We start from the raw sequence: 14,119 nt of genomic DNA, 5'->3' as shown, positions 1-14,119 counted from the left end.
TTTTGCTCTGTACTGGGTGTGTAGCCTGCGCTCTAGTGGTTTGTTGTTGTAGCCTCCACTGTTGTGGAATGTGGATGCAAGCGGCGGCAATGTGTGCCAGAAAAAAGCCGCAGAGGGCTGAGCCTTTGTGAACAGTGGGACAGAAGACCCTGAGGGGGGTGGATTGTGGGGAAATTAACTGACAACACAGCGTCAGTCAGGCTCTCTTGCCCCACTCTCTCACGGCCTCATACCTTATGTTCTGTAAACAACGATATTGCTGACCTTGGTAGCACTGGGCCTGCACACCCACTTGGCCATGGACCACTCTTGTCTGTCTGAGTATATCAGTAGTTTTTGAAGACTCCCTGCAGCTTCTGCTGCTGCCCAGAGAGAATAAAGATGTCTGTAGTCCCCACAGCTCCTCGAGTCTTTTTCCAGCTTCCCTGGTCGCGCCTTACCTACCCTGGGTTCAGTGAACAGTTTGAGCGGCAAGACAAACTCTCAGGAGGGTACGATAGGGCTTGGAGTAGGGTTCCATATTTGCTTCCCAGGCCAGTGAGTAGCACAGTGCTTTAGGAGTTGGAGATGGAGGGCAGAAGCCTCATCAGACCTCTCTGAGCCAGATGGGGCCTGACAAAGGGTCTGCAGCTGCAGACATACTTACAATACCTGCTGGGAAGCTGAGGCTGGTCCTGTCAGCTAGGGGCAGATGGGTTTTAGGGTCAGGAGCCCAGGTAAATGCTGTCTCTGGGCAGCCTTGCTGCTTTTGGTGTATCATACAAAAGTGCCTCTCTGAGAAGCAAATGGGGCCTGCAATCCGGTCCATGGACCTGTCAGGCTGCCACTGCTCAGAAGGTGCAACTGTTTCTAATTAGTACAGGTGGTCCTGGGAAATTCTGGGTTTGAGTGTCTGAGACTGGCCTGAGCATGGCTGCCTGAGAGCTCTGGGCTGGGGAATCCATGCCTGGCTCCTCTGGTGGATGTTGGGGCCAAGAGCTGGCTCTCCTCCTTGCCATGCCTGAGAAGGGTTGACCTGGGCCTGGGATACACTTGCCTTGCATCTGAATATGGGGCACTCAATTCCTATTCTGTCTCCTGGGGCTGACCCTTGCTCTGAGTCTGGTTAGGACAAGATCCAGGTATATCAAACCTTTACTGAGTGGCCTGCCCAAGAGGTACATTAGCGCAGTTTAGTTTGATGCTCACCATGGCCTTGCAAGGCTGGCATCATTATGCCACATTTTAGATGAGAACAAGTGAGAGTCAAAGGGTAGCAGTGACTTGCCCAAGGTCATACAGTTAAAGTCAAGCCTGGATCTACTCCTGGGACTCCCAGACCAGAATTTTGACTGTTGCTCCATGGCATTGCCAACACCGACCAGCAGGTGGCAATCTCCCCCAACTCCCCACTGAGCACAGACAACCTGGAATCAAACAGCACTGCCTGGTGGTGGTGACCCAGCAGCAGTCTCAGCCAGTCTCAAACCTGTCCTAGGGCATCACTCTTTAACTCTGTTTCCCCAAGGAAAAACAGATGCCCTGAGAAGGGCGGTGGCTTTCCAGAGGAGGGAGTTTTGGGTGTACATGAGCAAAAGATCTCCTTCACTCCTGTTTGAGACTGGTGGGCCTACACAACTGTCATCAGTTGAGAGATGATGGGCATGGTTTTCTTGGAACAGCGTTCTTTCCCCTCTGCCCCCTCTGTTGCTAAGACAACATCATCATTCATAGATGATGGTTGAGTTTTCCTTTGACTCTGTCAGAGGCCCCACGCGTGACCTCTTCTATGGATGGTGTCACCCTTATGTGATCTGAGGTCATCTGAACAGTCCATGGATCCCCCTCCCCTGTTGTAACCTGTGTGTTCTTTGCGTGGAGCCTGGGAATTGTGGTCTCCTTACATGCCTGTCTGTGGCCAAGAAGAACTGGGAGGGAGTCCTTTGAGTCCTTCCTGGAATTCAGCTCTGTGTTCCTTTCATCACTGCCAGCTAGGATGGATGCCCTCAGTCTTCTAATCTTGGCCCCACTGACTGTGGATAGGAGAGGGGAAGGAAGGCTGCGTGCTTAGGGGGATGATGGTTAGAAGGGGATGGGGAGGAGGAGGGGCAGCCACCAATGAGAAATGAAAGCTGACAGGAAAGATGGGGGTGGGGTGGGGAGCAGCTCTCTGCGTCAGAAAGGCAAATGACCTGAGTCCCAATGTCCTATGCACAGTAATGGCCATGAAAATAGCTGCAGATTTGCCTGCATTTGTGTGACCAAGATTTATTGTGCCAGCAACTCCGGTAATTGGATGATGAAAGCACTGCAGCTGGGACTGTTGGCTGGAAATTAATTATTAGGGAGGAGGGGGAGTGGCCTGGATGATGCCTGGCTGTGGAGCCTGTAGCCCACTGAAAGAGCAGGCGGGGAGGACCTCAGAAATCCAGTGGCCCCCTCCCCACTCAACTGAGACCCAGAGCCATAGCCGTTCCAGAGCAGAGCAAGGGGAGAGCTCTTTTCTGGGTGAAGCTGATTTCTGGGGAAAACAGGCAGCTATGCAGGAGGTGCCTGGACCTGGACTCAGGAGGCCAGAGAGCAAATCCCAGCTTGGTCTCTTGCTGGTTATGTAGTCTTGAGAAGGACTTCGTATCTCTGAGCCTCAGTTTCTCTAGCTGTAAAAGGGGGACAATGATGTGGACTTTGCTAGGAAATTGTGAAGCTCTAAGGAGATTCCTGGGCCCTATATAGACTTGGCACCCACTCTGGGGGAACTAATTCTCATCCCACTGCTCAGATCTGGCCCTTATCCCCCCACCTGTATCCTGCAAGCCCTAAAGTTTGATGCCCAGTCACTGCAGGTGGTCTCTGCATGAATACCAAGGTCCCCAGTGGGATGGGGGGGCCTCAAGAGTTGAGGGAGCCTAAGAAGAGGCCCTGAGGGGAAGGCAGACTGGGAAGCCAATCAGTCCTGAGTGCAACCGTCCCTCTCAGCCAGGAAGGCCTCTTGCTGGCATCGGACTCTGCTCAGCAGGACTCTGGACTTTAAGGAGCAACAGGGTCTGAGGATAAGAGCTAGGGATGAAGAGAATGGGTCCCGGCTTCCTAGGGGCTAAGAAAGGAGGAGGAATGGGCTCTGGAGAAGGAAGTTGCCTGGATCCTAATTCCAGCTCTGCCACCTAGCCAACCAATAATGGACTTTCAAAAGTCATTTCCCACCTCAACTTTAGTCTTCCCATCTGGAAAATGGGGATATATTGATACTTTATTTGGATTTCTTTAGCTGCAAAGAACAGAAAAATGCTTGAACTTATTCAGAAAAAGGGGAGTTGGAGAAGAAGGAAGCCCTGGGGCCTGGAATCAGACCCAGACCTTGAGAGGGACAGAGCTACTAGGGGACCGTGCCTCTCCCACCTCCCTTCCCATGGGTCTCTGCTGCTATCTGCTACCTCCACTACTCCTAAGGCTAAGTCCACGCCTCTCCTCTCTGCCCACAGCTTCTCCTTCCTCAGAGACCCTGCTCTCCCATGACCTTTGTTTCCACATGACCTCTCAAGGCTACAAGTAAACTCCATGTTCCCTCCCACTGGGCTCCATTGCTATCTTTACTTAGCACTGGATTCTCCCTACCCTTCGCAATTCATGTGCATGACAGAGGGGATCTGACTGTCCCTGCTCATCTGTCCTGTCCAACCTTGCCAATGACTGCAGAACTGTTCATGGTCTGCACGTGATCTGAGGTCATGTGGCCCTCCTAGATCTGCAGGAGGGATGGGTGCCTGGGCCGACAGGCTTCCAATGGATGAGGACTGGGGGTCTGATGCACTCAGGTGTGTAAAGTATTGCACCTTGCACCTGGTATACTGAAAGTGCTCAGAAGTTTGACTGAATGACACTCAGAAATCCTCCTGTCACACCACAGACCTTTTTCCTGGCCCCTTCCTTTTGCTTTCACTTTCCTGTAGACCTCTAGCCTCAGACCCCCTGGCCCCTGAAGCTCTTCTTGGCCTCTCTTTCTCTCCTGGTCAGGCTGGACCTGAGATGGGGTGATTGTTCAATCCAGACCCTCTGCAGCACCCAGCACTCATCATCCTGCACCCCAGCAAACCTCGCGCATAAAGCTCCAACCCCAACTCTGATCTCCCTCTCAGCAGACCTCCTGTCCAGGTCTATGCCCTGGGAAGGTGGAAGGTGATCAATATAAGTTGTTACCATTCTCTGAACACCTCCAAGTGCCTGGCCCTGTGCTTATGAATTCATGACAATCCCTCTTGAGATGGAGCCCTATCCAGCTGAAAACACCAAGGTTTGGCTGGTATGATGAGGTACACCCAGTCTGTCTAACTCCAAATCCTTAGCCCAAGAGCAGAGCTGCTGCTGTGAGCTCTATCATCTTTCCTTCCTTCCAAGCGGAGTTTCCACAGGCCACACCCATCTCTCCCCACTTCTGTCTTACAAGATGAGTTAGCTAATAGCTATTTGTGTTGACCACTAACAGCTATCTTTTATGAAGCTCTTAATATGCGCCAGGCATTGTTCTAAGCACTTGGCATGTCGCAACTCATTTGATCTTCATAGTAACTTTATCAGACAGGAATTGTTAGTATCCCCATTTTAGAAACAAGGAACTGACACTTCTGCCTTCAGTTAAATAACTTGAAAAAAGTCAAGCCATCCTGATGATGCATGCTTCAAAACCAGACCATCTGCCTGTAGACCCCGAGTTTAACCACTGTGCTGTATAACCACAGAGCTGTCCGTCCTCTGGTTCAAGATCCTGGAGCCCATTTTCTGTCCACTTCCTCTAAGAACTGATTCCATAAATCACTCCTCCCCTGACTCCTTAGCACTCAATGTGTTTGTGACTTTCCTGTCTCAAAAATATCCTCCATTCCATGTTACTCTGTAGCTACTCCTATTTCTTTCTTCATTACAGTGGCACAACCCATTTTCTTGAAAGAGTTTCTCCACTTGCTGTCTGTCTATACTTCCTCATCCCTCTTTACACTAGCTTCCACCTCTCCCACTCCATCAAACTGCCCTAAGCATATGGAGATTTTACCCCTACCTTTCCAGAGGAAAAAAAAAAAACTATCCCCATCATAGCCTGAAAAACCCTATCAGTCAAACATGAAATCAGCTACATAAATGGCAAAACATGTTACAGTTGTAATAGTTCTCCAACAAATGTTTCATCAAAATTAGAAGAGCAAAGGCAAATGCTGAGTACTTTGGTACAACCCAGTTGATGATGACCCTTGAGTCAAAATCTTTTCTATCCAGCTGGAGTTTTGCTTTTCTGTCCACATGCACTATAACATTATACCCAGTCAACATGTCACTCAAGTGTAAAGCAACAGCCCAAATGTCTTTAACGGCAACAACTAACACTTGTACGATTCTAGTTTCCTTGCTACACATAGTTCTCTTCTTTACTCATTTAACATTCAGCTATGGTGGGCTATGGCTTCTTCCTTGATAACTACAATTTTATTAGAAAGTGGGATCAAGAGTCTCCTTTTCTTCTTGGTGGGTTCTCATCATACTTCTCTAACAGTTTTCATGCATTTCTCAACCTTTCTCTCTCGCTCCTTCAATCTTCTTTTTTCTTCTGTTCACATATCTCCTCTACCTCCCTTCCTAACAATGCTCCTTTCCTCATCGGACTCAGGATTTCTGGGGGAGGTTGGTTAGGATGCACTAGTGTACCAGGGGTCACGAAATGCTCTCAGGGCCAAGGGTAGGGTGTGCACAGGCCCCTCCTATCATTTGGTAACACTGTGCCCATGAGGACTACTTTGCAAGGTTCAAAATGTCTGCTCTCTGCGGCTCCCTAAACCCAGTTTTAGCTTTCACCTGACTAACTAGCTGGCAACATCAGGAGTCACTTACTCTTTGCCTTCCTGAAGTAATTCTGTTGCTCCTGGGCTGACCTCATATTGCACCACTTTGATTCCCTATATGTCCTCCTGCTGTTCATCCTCTAGGGGTTGGAATTCTCCAAAGTTCCTGTCTCAATCTTCCATTTGCTATACAATTCTCTATAATGACCTAGCCTACTCGAACAACTGACCATCTGTTTGTTGACAATTCCCAAATCTCTGTTCCCTGGGTAGAACTTGACTCCACATCCAGATATCCAACTGACCTCTAATCCAACCACCAAACCCCATCCCTTATGGCAGAAAAAGAAGCAGAACTAAAGAGCCTCTTGATGAAAGTGAAAGAGGAAAGTGAAAAAGTTAGCTTAAAGCTCAACATTCAGAAAATTAACATCATGGCATCCGGTCCCATCACTTCATGGCAAAAAGACAGGGAAACAGTGGCTGACTTAATATTTTGGGGCTCCAAAATCACTGCAGATGGTGACTGCAGCCATGAAATTAAAAGACGCTTACTCCTTGGAAGAAAGGTTATGACCAACCTAGACAGCATATTAAAAAGCAGAGACATTACTTGACCAACAAAGGTCCATCTAGTGAAGGCTATGGTTTTTCCAGTAGTCATGTATGGATGTGAGAGTTGGACTATAAAGAGAGTTGAGCAGCAAAGAACTGATGCTTTTGAACTGTGGTGTTGGAGAAGACTGTTGAGAGTCCCTTGCACTGAAAGGAGATCAAACCCGTCAGTCCTAAAGGAAATCAGTCCTGAATATTCATTGGAAGGACTGATGCTGAAGCTGAAACTCTAGTACTTTGGCCACCTGATGTGAAGAACTGACTCACTGGAAAAGACCCTGATGCTGGGAAAGATTGAAGGCAGGAGGAGAAGAGGATGACAGAGGATGAGATGGTTGAATGGCATCACTGACTCAATGGACATGAGTTTGGGTAAACTCCGGAGGTTGGTGATAGACAGGGAGGCCTGCTGTGCTGCGATCCATGGGGTCACAAAGAGTCGGACACGACTGAGCGACTGAACTAAACTGAACTGAACTGAAACCCCATCCACTGTGCCCAAACCAGCTCCTCCCATGCTCCCTCTATCCACCTAGCTTCCTTGGCCAGAAACCTGCACATCTTTCTCAAATCTCTCTGTCCTTAGTTTCCCACATCTAAACAATCAAAAAGTCAAATGGATTCTATGCCCTGTTAGCCTCTCTGGAAGCTGTGCCTTCCTTTATAGGAAGTAGAACACAGTGGAAAGAGCATGGCCTTTAGGGTTGGGCAGACCTGGGTCAAAATCCTGTCTTTGTTACTTATTGGCTATGTGACTTCAGGCAACTCTCTCTTAATTTACCCAAGGTTTAATTTCCTTATCTACAAAATGGGAATAATAGCCTACTTTGGAGAGTTGTGAGGATTAGAAACAATGATGTAGATACCTAGCACTGTGCTTGTCCCATGGTAACACTGAATGGCAGTATTCATCATAACGATGATAATTATTATTTCGAGCTTCTCTGTTATTGCTCTAATCTAGGACATCATCTTCTCTCTCCTGGACCATTGCATCAGTCTCCTCACTGAACTCTCTGCCTTCATTCTCCATCACCACCCCCTGAAATCTGCTTTTCACAGTTGTTGGGGAGATTTTTCTAAAATGCAAATCTGATCTTGCCTACTTAAAACTCTTCTCTCCCCTGTCCCACCTACCTTTTGCTTCACCCACTCTCACGGGTCTCTAAGCATCACTGTGTTCTGCTGGGTTTCATTCAAGCAGGTACCTCTGCCTCTGCCTGAACATCTTCTTTCTCCCCCTCCCCTCACTCTTTTCTGGAAGATCCTCACCCTTCACACCATTGCCAGTGTCTGCCACCCCTCCATGGATGTCTGTTTATTTGGAGTTCAACTACAAGCTCCTTGAGTAGGGAGCAGCTCTGATGTTTCTTTGTGGCCCCTGTCTGCCAGCACAGGGCTTGGTGTAGAGAAGGAACAAACAGAATATCTGCAGAGACTTGCCCAAGGTCCCAGAATGGTTCAGCAGCAAGGCCAAGGCTTAAACCTAGGCCCCTTGTCTTCCTACCCAGGGCTCTTTCTTCTAGGCACGTCATTTTGCCTCAGCAGAGAGAATAGCCCAGGGCTGACAGCTTGGGATGGGGATCTCCCCCTGGGAGGACAGCAGGATATCCAAGGCCACCACACACCCATCTCAGTGCTGCACCCGACTGTGGGGGAAGGATAAAATTATCCACTGCCCACGCCCTCTATCTCCCCATCCGACATGACTGGAGATAAAAAATGAGCGACACAAAATCCAATCTTCCTCGGTGCAGAGGCTGGCGGGAGAGCGGCGGGGGCGGGACTGGCAGCCCCAGCAGCCCCTCCTCGCCAAGCACGTCTCATATTTATTGCCTCATAATTGAAGGCAGCCTGGAGACGTCCCCACTCCAGCCCCGGCAAGACAGATGGGGGCACCGTGACGGCTGGGGATGGAGTCAGGGCACAGACTTCCTCACAGGTCTGCAGCCATGGAGGCGGCACACAGCAGGGGAAGCAGCTAGTTGGCTGCTGCCCTGGCCCCAGGGGTCTGACCCAGGCCCGAGGTCTTGCTTCTGCCATCCACTTCTGATGATCTTGGGTCAGATTCTTTCTTCTCCAGGCCCAGGGTTTCAGGCTTCTGGGTTTTATTACCAGGGTATGCGAGAGGTATTCTGGGATTTGGGAAGATCTGGGCTACTACCTTACTGTGTGGCTTTAGGTGGTTCTCTTTGCCTCTGAGCTATGTGCTTTCTCCTTGTAAAAGACTGAGGGGGTTGAGTTGGACTATAGGCAGCCTTTAAGTATTAGCACTGGAAGACTCCCTGTTGTAGGGAGGCAAAAAAAAAAAAAAACTGCTGAAATGCTGCCAAATATGAAGAAGCTGCTCTGGCCCCTGATGCTCCACATGCCTGGGCCTGGCTTGGTGTCTGAGGCCCGAGGAGACTGCAAAGTCTAGTTTCACCTCTGTAATTTGTGTCGCTGTGGGAGAGGGGCTGGGGCTGGCTGCCAGGCACCTGGGTTCTGACCGGTGTCCCCACCCTCCTGCTCCTCCTGACCTGGGCCAGTGCTTTGACGTCTTCAGGTTTCAGATTCCCCACCTGGAAGATTTCTGTTCATGCTTTGGGTGGCCTTTGGGGCCCCAAGCCCAGAGCCAGTCAGAGCCATTTCATCAGCCCCCCTTCTAAGTGTGCCCCACATCCATCCATCCCCCACTCCATTAGGGCCACTGCTTTCATCCTGATGCCCGTCTTTTCCTCCAAGACCAGTGCAGTGGCTTCTTCACTGGTTTCCCAGCCTCTGCTACCCCCTCCCCACGCTCCAGTCAGAGTGACCATCCTAAAGCATATGTCTGGCCACGTCTGCCCCTCCCTGTGGTGAACCCTCCCTCCGTTCCTGGCTGTGCTCATTTGAGCTCCTCGGCTTGGCACAGAAGACCTGGTGTGAGCGGGCCCTGCCTTGTCCTCCTGTTCCCTAGCGGTCTGCCCTCCCAAGCTGCACGCCTCACTCCCCTTTTCCATGCCTTTACTCAAGCTGCTCTCCAAGGCCTTCCCCCTACCCTCTCATTAACTCTAACACCAGGCCTGGACCTTCCCAAACTGGCCGCCCAGAGACCCTGGGCCCTGAAGGCAGCACTGGGTGGGGTCAGTGTTGTGCCCAGGCCCCTTCTCCAGCCCTTCTAGAAGCTTCTGGAGATCCAAACTGCCTGGGGTGCCTGCTCTGTGGAGCCCCCACAGTCTCAGGTGGGAATGATGCTGCCTGTTCTTTCTCTTGCTGCTGATAACCAGAGAATGTCTGAGCCACGGGGGCCCAGAGGTGATCTCCTATAATCCCTCATTTTACAGTTGGAGAAACCGAAGTCCAGAGGGGACGGTGTCTGCCTAGCAAGTCAGTGCAGAGCCAGGGTTGGGGCTCCTCCTGCACCTGCTGTCCGGGGTGAGGGCATGGGCTGGAGTCAGACTGTGGAAGGGACAAGACACTCCAGAGGCATAGGCAGGAGGGGCAACCAGCTTATCCCACCTCTCAGGGTAAGAGAGCCTAGCAGGATGGACTCGGAGAGGCAGATGCTTCTACTGGTTGAGCTTACACCCTCATGGCTGGTTTGGTTCTGTCAGGGTTTGCAGTTCTCTGAACTTTACCTGACTGAGGTACAGGGTGGGGTAGGATTTGCCCAGTTGCCCCAGAATGTTAGGAATTCAAGGCCCCAGGTCCCCATCCAGGAGCCCACCCAGCATACCACATTCCACGCTGTGACATGAGGTGATGAGCCGGGGACTTGCACAGAAGTTTTGCAGAGACAGAGAGGAGCGTCTGCTGAGTAGGGCTTGTACTCAGTGAAGAGGGATGGACATAGCCTGCCCTGCAGGAGCACAGAGTCCAGAAAAAGGACCACAGGTAAGTCACTGCTTTGGACAAAAGGCTATTTTATGCAGGCTGAAAGTGATGTCAAATTAGATGGCACTATTAGGGAGCTTTTCCAAGTGTCAGGTTACTAGTTTCCTGGATGTAATTTCATAGGAGGAACATGGTCAAAATGGAAGCGTGTCAATCTAACAGCTGAAGCAGCCTACTCAAGATGCAGAATCAAGGTACGTGCATAGCTTGTCAGTGATATCATAAACCCTGTGTTCATTCTATTCATTATTTAATGACAGAACACTGTGAATTAATTAGTCTCAGTCCCAGGTTTGGGGAATCCATGGTCTGGAACTAATTTCCCTTTAGTTTTTATAGTTTTCACATTTCCTTCTTCAACTCCCTTAGGGTTTATTTGGGCATATGGTATAAGATAAAGCTCTAAAATGATCTTTCCCCCAATTGGACTGGGTACATGTTAATTGTAATCTTAGAGATTCACAAAGGTCATGAACACAGTGGAAGCTCAGAGGAGTCCTGCGGTCAGGAAATTTTTATGTATTATTTTCTATTTCACTATGCTATGCTATGCTAAGTCACTGCAGTCGTGTCCGACTCTGTGCGACCCCATAGATGGCAGCCCACCAGGCTCCCCCGTCCCTGGGATTCTCCAGGCAAGAACACTGGAGTGGGCTGCCATTTCCTTCTCCAATGCATGAAAGTGAAAAGTGAAAGTGAAGTCACTCAGTCGTGTCCGACTCTTAGCGACCCCATGGATTGCAGCCTAACAGGCTCCTCCGTCCATGGCATTTTCCAAGCAGGAGTACTGGAGTGGGGTGCTATTGCCTTTTCCGTTATTTCACTATAGAATCTGTTAAAAAAAACTTCTATGAATGGAATGCAGAGCATCACTTTGGAGTAAAGGAGTTGGCAGAGCAGAACTGAGACAGAGGCCTCCTTGTCTCAGCTTCTACTTGTCTGTGGACCTGGGGTCTGGCCAGGAGGAGTGAGATGCAAGTGACCAGCTCTGCTTCCAGGCCCACAGTCCTAAGAGCTCTGCCAGGAGCCACAAATCATGGGTGTCCCAGGGAGGGTGAGGTGGCCTGTCTGACATTTGGCTAAGATTTACAGAGGACTGTTTGCCCCAGGGCTTGGAAGATGAGCAGAAGTGTGTGATGGAAATGCCTCTGTGAGGGCAAGACTTCGGCAGTGTAGTGGCACAGACCATGCCTCCAGAATCCTGGAACCATGGGACAGCTAGAGCAATTTGAGCAGAGACACCAAAATTAACTGCCCACGGGGAAGCCAGGTGAGAACACAAGTGCCTATGATGTGGGCAAAGATGGGGATGGGTGTCAGCCAGAACAGGTGCAGGGAAGGTACTCAGCAGTCATTTTCCAAGTTCCAGGTCTGCCTTGGTGCAGCAGGTCTCCTGGGGCCTCATTACAACAGTCAGCACAGAGCACACACATGATGCCCTCCCAAGGCCTCTCCTTCCTCGGGGAGTCTGCAGAGTTCCTTTCCTGTCTGGAACAAGTAACAGGGGAGTTAGGGTGGAGTGAGAGGAGGATGTGGGGACCTGGATTTCTAGGAATTAATTAGTGCCCTTCTATGAGATTCGGTTCCCCTCTGGAGGCCAATTAGGGCATCTGGAAGCTTGGGAGGTAGGGAGAAGGGAGGTAGGAGTGTATGTATGCTTGAGGCAGGCCCATCCATCCTGTGTCCTAAGATCTGAGGGCAGAGTAGACCTCAGGGGTACCCTGTTCACTTACAAGAAAAGTGCAAGTGTGAAGATCATCACAGAACTGTTTTCATCATCTAAGAATAGAACTTCAGTGTTGTACTATATGAAGTATAGTATTTCCCCCATCTCCATACCATTGTCCTCTACCGAGCAGTCGTTAGGGGCCAGGCCCTGGGCTAGCCTAGGTTCATTCATGATCTACCAGCAATGCACAAGGGTTCCAGTTTTCCCAGACCCTTGCCAACACTTGTTTTTGTTTGTTTGTTTTGATAATAGCTTTCTGATGGGTGAACTGGTATTTCTTTAATTTGTATTTCCCTGAGTGTGCGCACACATATGCACACACACACAATAATTAGTGACATTGAGCATTGTTTCATGGGCTTTAGGCCAATTGTATATCTTCTTTGGAGAAATGTCTGTCAAGTCTTTTTTAAATTTTCAAAAATTTTTAAATTAAAAAATTTTTTTAATTTAAATTGGATTTAAAATTTTTTTAATTAGGAAAAATCCATTTTTAAATTGGATTGTTTGAAGTTTTTATTGTTGTTGTTACAGTTGAGCTTTGCAAATATTTTTCTCTTATTTGGGGGGTTGTCTTTTTACTTCTTTGGATAGTACCCTCTGATGAAGAAAAGATTTTCATTTTGATATAGCCCAATTTTTTCTTCTGTTGCCGTATTCAAACAATCATTGCCAAATCCAGTGTCGTGGAGTTTTCCTTTATGTTTTGTTCTAAGAGTTTTATACTTTTAGCTCTTACGTTTAGGTCTTTGGGATAGGCAGTTTTTAATCTTAATTAATTTAGTGAACAACTATTGAACACTCACTACTTGATGGATCCTGGACCAAGTGCTTGAGGATACAATAAACAACACAACTCTTAAGTCAGGTATGTGATAGACAAAGTGTTGGAGCTTCAGAGAAATGAAGTAAACTGTCCAGAGTCACATGACTAGTAAGTGCCGCAACCATGACCACTTAGGTCCCATGACTTCAATTCTATACTCCTGTGCTGTGTCCCTCCCACACATCCTACAGCTCCTGAATGCCCAGAAACCAAGACCATAATCCACAGTGAGGCACCCGGACTCCCTATTGGGCTAGTCCCCATTTCCAGCCTCATCACTCCCCAGCCACCTAACTTAGGTGCCCCTCCCTTGAGCCAGTGAGTAGGTCTCAGTCCAGTGCCCCTGTGTTCTCTGTTTCTCTCTTCTTCTTTGCCTCAAACCTACTTACAATTAAAAGGCCTAGCTGACAACACACCGGCTCCAGGAAGATTCTCCTAACCTCTCAGCCCTCACATATCTCTTCCCTTCCATTTTCAAAGAATGCAAAGTCTCACTATTATACGGCTCAAGATTATATTTCTTTGTATCCCATTAAAATCTTTCTAATACCTGAATCAGTATCAGACTTGGAGTCAGAGAAAACTGAACTTGAATCCTCTTTCTGCTACTGTATAAAGTCATATCTCTCTCAAAATTTTCTTTTTATAAAATGGGGACAGAGATGCCCGCATGGCTGCTTTGTTGTGAGACTTAGAAACAAGACCTAAATCCCCTGACACAGTGCAGAGCCCAGAGCAAGTGCTCGGTGATACTGACTGAGGGTTCTCTCTCCTGTCCCTCCTTCCTTCGCCCATCCATTCCCCGCTTCCCCCTGTGACCCAAGGGTGAGTCTGCTCTTCTCACCTGGATCATGGGTGTGGTGCCCTCCTGTGACTCAGGTTCTCTCACTCTCAGAGCAGTCAGTGCAGCAAGAAAATCCCCCTGTGCTCTTCCCCTCCCCCAGCCCAGGGTTGTTATTCTTCTAGAGAAAGAAATGAGGCCCATAATGGGAAAGTGACTTACTTAAAGTCACCCTTAGTAGCTGGGTCTGCCACTCCTGTATCTGATGTTTTATTTATTTATGTATTTGGGGGATTGTTTATTTCATTAATAACTCTATATAAACTATAAGTATTTGTTTCTTGTTGTCTGTGTTCTCACCTGAATACAGGCTGCATGAGGATTAGAATTCTGTCTAGTTCGTCTCTCTGTTTCCTATGCCTAGCTTATAGTGTTTTCTTCATAAATGCTAATTGAACAAACAAAAGTTATCAATTTGATTGAAATAAAAGGTAGTGGGGAGTAGTTAG

The sequence above is a fragment of the Bos mutus genome, chromosome 15, assembly GCF_027580195.1.
Source record: "Bos mutus isolate GX-2022 chromosome 15, NWIPB_WYAK_1.1, whole genome shotgun sequence".
Lineage (NCBI taxonomy): Eukaryota > Metazoa > Chordata > Mammalia > Artiodactyla > Bovidae > Bos > Bos mutus.
This window is presented reverse-complemented; position numbering follows the sequence as displayed.